We start from the raw sequence: 6,000 nt of genomic DNA, 5'->3' as shown, positions 1-6,000 counted from the left end.
ACCCTTGATGGAGGGTACAACACCAAGTTCACTGACGAACTTGCGAATCCAAACAGCCTCCTTAGCGGCTTCTAAAGCTGCCAAGTATTCGGCTTCAGTTGTAGAATTTGCAGTGGTGCTTTGCTTGGCACTCTTCCAGCTAAACAATCCTCCATTTAGGCAAAATATGTACCTGACTGTGACTTGAAGTCGCCTCTGTCAGTCTGGAAGCTAGCATCGGTGTAACCTTCAACAACCAAGTCTTTGTGGCCACCATAGACTAGGAATTTACCCTTGTTCCTTTTCAGGTACTTCAGGATATTCTTGGCTGCAGTCCAATGCACCTCTCCTAGGTCTGACTGGTATCGGCTCGTAGTACTTAAAGCATACGACACATCTGGCGTGGTACATATCATGACATAAATGATCGATCCAATTAGCGAAGCATATTGGAATCTGATCCATTCTCTCTCGCTCAACAGGTGTTTGTGGACAGTGTTCCTTGTTGAGAGTTACGCCATGGGACATGGGCAGGTGCCCTCTTTTGGCGTTCTCCATGTTGAATCGTGCTAGTACTTTATTAATGTAAGTACTCTAGCTCAATCCAATCATCCTCTTAGATCTATCCCTGTAGATCTTGATGCCCAATATGTACTGTGCCTCTCCTAAGTCCTTCATTGAAAAGCACTTTTCCGACCAGCCCTTTACGGACTCTAGTAATTTTGTGTTGTTTCCAATGAGCAGTATGTCATCGACATATAGGACTAAGAATGCGATGTCACTCCCACTGACCTTCTTGTAGACACAAGACTCATCTGGATTCTTTATAAAGCCAAACTTGCTAATGGCTTCATCAAATCGCAGATTCCAACTTCTGCTTGCCTGCTTCAGTCCATAAATGGACTTCTTAACCTTGCATACCTTTCTAGCGTTTCTTGGATCAACAAAACCTTCTGGTTGTGTCATATACACAATTTTTTCCAAAATCCCATTTAAGAAGGCGGTTTTGACATCCATTTGCCATATTTCATAATCGTAATATGCAGCAATCGCTAGGATAATCCGGACAAACTTTAGCATTGCAACAGGTGAAAAGGTTTCATCATAGTCAATCCCGAGGATTTATTTATAACCTTTTTCCACCAGTCTAGCCTTGTATATTGATACATGTCCATCTTTGTCTGTCTTCAATTTGAAGATCCATTTGCAGCCGATGGGTGTGGAACCCTCGAGCAAATTCACCAAATCCCAGACTTGATTTTCAGACATGGAGTCCATCTCAGATTTCATGGCTTCTTGCCATTTAGCAGAGTCGGGGCTCGTCATAGCTTGTTTGTATGTCGCTGGCACATCACCATCCATAACTAGGATGTCTTGATCATCGGTTAAGACAATACGAAGAGTAATGGGTTGAGCATTTACGTTGTATGTTTGATTCTGACCAATCGTCTCAGCAAAGCAAAGCAAGCAGCCAGCTCACCCAAATTCGTTGTGCCGGTTTTGTGAGGGGTGGGGACCAAGGCTTGGACAAAGCCTTGGGGAGCAAGGCAATGGTCCCCCCACCTTCTCTTGGTCCTCACTTGACTCTCTCTCTCCCCTTGACACTTGTTGCATTGTGATTGATTTGATTATTAATTTAATTTAGAATTAAATTAATTATCAAAATTACTCATTCTTCACATTGGTTGGGGAATGAAAATCAAGGGTTCATTTCCCTATAAATACCAAGGCATGGGTATTTGGGATAGAACACACTTGTGAAAGGAATGGTGTCCTTCCAACAAGTGTATTATTCCAATAGAGGGTTCATAATTATTACAGAGCTAATTCTTCAGTAAGGTCAAGTGATCGGAATGCCTAGGTGGAGGCCGCTTCCGATCAGTAATATCAAGGTACAATTGATATTACAGCTTAATCTTAACTGAACCCTTCGGTTTGAACCCAATCGAATCTCCGATCCGAGACGTCGAATTAATCCGAAAGGATTTAATAAGTCGACAGAGTTTTACAAATACAGACGTCGGAAATCGAGCCTAGGGCGTCGAGACCGAGCATCGCAAAATCACAATCGACAAGTATGAGCATAGCCATAGCTAGGCTAGGCTAGCTCATCATAGTAATTAGGCGCGCCATGGCAGCCCTAGCATGATGGCTAGGCACCATGGCTGGCTATCGCTAGCACCAGGCGCGCCAGCACAGCCCTAGCATCATGCCTTGGCGCTGTCGCAGCCCTAGCATGATGTTAGGCGCCATCGCAAGCCAGCAAGCCCATCGCAGGCCTATGCGCATCACTAGGCGCACCATGCGTGGCCTAGGATGGCTGGGCGCCATCGCAGCCCAGGCAGCATCACTAGGCGCACCATACGTGCCCTAGGATGGCCTGATGCCATAGCAGCCCTAGCATAGTGTTGGGCGCATGGTAGGGCCACACGCACCAAGCACAGCTAGTGCTAGGCACTAGCGCATGCGTGGTGCGTGGTGCCTGGGCGAGGCATATGCACGCATGATGCACAGTGCAGAGCTGATGTGTGTGGCTGTGCGAGAGTGTGTGCGAGGGGCTGGCAGGCTAGCAAGCAACGTCAAGCCAAGCATGCGTGGCTTGCGAGCAGCACGCATGCTAGGCACTGTGTGCGAGAGAGATGCGTGGTGCGCATGGTGTGGGAGAGCGGTGCGTGGCAAGAGGCCAGCATGCGTGGCTCGCTAGCAGCACGCATGCTGGGGCCATGCAAGCAGCGACGATGCGAGGGATGCTGGCAGCAGCGCCATCACTCACCAGCCAGCACCAGCGCCAGCACGCACCAGCGAGCATCAGCGATGCTGCTGGGCTTGTGCTAACATGCTGGGCTTGCTGGCACAGCCAGCTGGCACGCTAGCTGGCAGCTGGGTAGCAGGCTAGGGTGAGGCGGTTTATGAGAAGTGTGGGGACCAAGGCTTTGGGAAAGCCTTGGGGAGCAAGGTATTGGTCCCCCCACCTCTCCATGGTCCTCACCTAACACTCTCTCCCTCCTCGACACTTGTCGAATTGTGATTGCATTTGTTTATTGATTTATTTTAGAAATAAAAAAATTGACAAACAAAACATTCTCCCACATTGGTTGGGGAATGAGAATCAAGGGATCATTTCCCTATAAATACCAAGCTTAGTATTGGGAATTAAGACAACCTTGAGTGGAATTAAAAAGGCAACTCTAGAAAAGAGTAAACCTTCCAGACTAAGGACGCTCGGGTCGGGTCGAGGGTACGATCCGTCGGAGATCTCGTCTTTTCGGGATTTTGAAGTAAGAGCTCTTTGGGAGTGAAGCACGCGTCAAAGGTATAATTCTTGTCCTTAATCTTGTTTGATTAAGTTTATTATGCTTGTTTAATTGCTTTAATTAAGGGGCGGGTCTTGGTGGGTTTCCTTCCGTGTAGTGTCGGGTGACTACGAAACCCTACAACTTGAGTTGAAAAGTAAAGGAAACGCCATTGTTGAGGATACCTTGAAATTTGTAAAACTCTAGTTTATTTTGTCCGGGCCTCGACTAACCTTCGAGGCTTAGGACGATCAGGTCGAGTTCGAGGGTACGATCCCGTCGGAGACCTCGCACTATTGGGGTGCAAGTAAGAGCTCATAGTTGAGTGAAGTACGCGTCAAAGGTATAATCTTTTATCCTTTCTTATGCTTTAAATTATGTTTTGCTTGTTAATTGCATTTATTATGGGGGCGGATCTTGGCGGGTTTCATTCCGTGTAGTGTGGGTCACTACAAAACCCTACAGCAGTATTAGAGCCACGCTCCTTTTAATTTTTACAATTATTTATTAATTAAGGTGTTTTAAAGTAAGATTTAAATTCTTATTTTTCTTTTCTAATTAGATAAGAAGCTCGTTTTAATTGATTTTAAAACTCGTATTTTTCTCGATTTGGCTGTCGAACCCAGATTTTTACTCAAAAATAGTGATTTTTGGGTGGAATCAACATCCTGAAACAGATTCATCCCTCTTCAAAAACTGTTCAGAAGCCAAATTCGAATTTTTGGGTGATTTTTGGGGTTTTTTTCGTTTTTCAACGAAATTTTTTAATCTTTTTAAGCCTTGATTAATGCAAACATTACAAGGTTAGATTAAATGCATTATTACATCACTAATCTACTGCTATTTTAATTATTCTTAAGCATAATTATGGAGTTTTAATTAGTGCTTGAGTTGATATGCTATTTGTCACACAAACTTAAATTTTCACAATTATGCAAATAAATTGCATTAATGTGTGAATGTTTGATGTGAATGTGTAATTTTAAGTTCCCAAGTATGTTAAAGATGTAATCTTTAAAAGTTTAAATGATTGGAATTCTAACCCTAAATTCCATATTGAACAAAGTTTGGATTTTTCATTTCGGTTGATTAAAATCCATGAAGTTCAAATACTTGTGAGTAAAATTTTGATTAATCTTCATATTTGATGATGTAATCTTGGTATTTTACACAAGTATGAAAGTTGGAAATTTTTTATCATTACAAGTATTTTACACAAGTATGAAAGTCGGAAATTTTTTATTATTAGATGGTTAATTTTTTTTTTCAACTCCCATTTGTCAAATCCATTATTAATTTGCATATTGGCTAAATTAATTATGGACATAGCTCATTCAATTTTAAGCATAAAGAAAGACCTAAAATTGTTTCAAAATTATTTTTTGAATGATTTAGGTTTATGCACCATTAAAATTGAATTTAATTAAGTTAGACTTATTTTATTTTAATTTTTCCTCAAATTGATTCTAAAATAAAATTTAGAATTAATTTATGCCACACATAAATCGGGATCAATGGTGTGTGGCTGTGTGGCGAGGGGTGCTATGGCGCTGGGCTTGGGCAGTGACATTGGCTGCTGGTTGCTTGGGATGCTGCTAAGCAGCGCGGTAGCAAGCACCAACCACCCCCACACTTACTGGCAGGCGCCAGCATGCGAGCTAGCTTGCGTAGCATACGCAGCAAGCAGCTGATGCTGGTCAGCGTAGTGTGCTGTGCTAGGCGCAGCATGCTAGCACCAAGCGCCAGCACAGGCCTTGATGCTGCAGGTGCGTGTATGGCGTAGGCTGCTGGCGTGCTTGTCCTGCTGCTGATTATGGGTAAAGCCAACTCAATTAATCGGATTGATTAAGTATGGATGCGAAATTTAGTGGGAGCTTTGTTGATTTCGTGAGCAATTTTGCTTTTAGAAATAATAGATTAAACAACTTTGACTAGTTTAAATTAGGCGCGTTAATCGGATTAACCACCTAAGTTAGTTACTAGTTTTGCGTGTTTAATTATGTATTTCTTAATATGCATGGGCCATCCATAAATAATGAATGGGTGAATGGAAGATTGTTTTCCAAATAGGTTATTGAAAAAGGCAACTAGTAGGGCCCGACTAGGATAGAAAATACGGACTGCGTTCCGTTATGTATTTTTGTAAATCTAAATACGGTCTGCGAACCGTTAAGTATTTTTGTACTTTAGATTAATCTTAGTCGTAGTAGCTAGTTATTTAATTTTGGCAAACATGTCTTAAGACGGCGTTTCGATGAAGACGAGCCAAGATGAAGACCCTTGATGATTTGAAGATTTCAAGGGGTCATGCTAGTTGCCAAATGCATCAATTTATGCTTTATATATGTTATTTTTATATATGAATGTTAGATGCATGTCTAGGATTTCATATGTTGCGGTGATTAGTTAAGTTCACTTAAATCAACCAACATAGAAACCCTAGGTCCCTTAAAATATTGAGCTAAAATTTGTCGTTCCAAGAACAACACTTACCGAACTAATGCGCGTATGTGATGGGCTACGCCAAAGCGAGGCATCACTACTTCCCTAGGAACGTAAGGTATACTTGGTATACAACTTGTCTTGGTTAAGCTCAACGATATCAGTAAGAAGTCCTTAGATGTCGTGGCAAAAGAGATAAAATGTCAAGAATGCATTAGATGCGACGTTTTATCAAACCGAGAGTAGCTTAGAGCTATTAGCAATTGGATTGCTTACCTTAAGATAT

Source organism: Chenopodium quinoa, unplaced genomic scaffold (genome assembly GCF_001683475.1).
Source record: "Chenopodium quinoa cultivar QQ74 unplaced genomic scaffold, ASM168347v1, whole genome shotgun sequence".
Classification (NCBI taxonomy): Eukaryota; Viridiplantae; Streptophyta; class Magnoliopsida; order Caryophyllales; family Amaranthaceae; genus Chenopodium; species Chenopodium quinoa.
Note: the sequence above shows the minus strand (reverse complement) of the source record.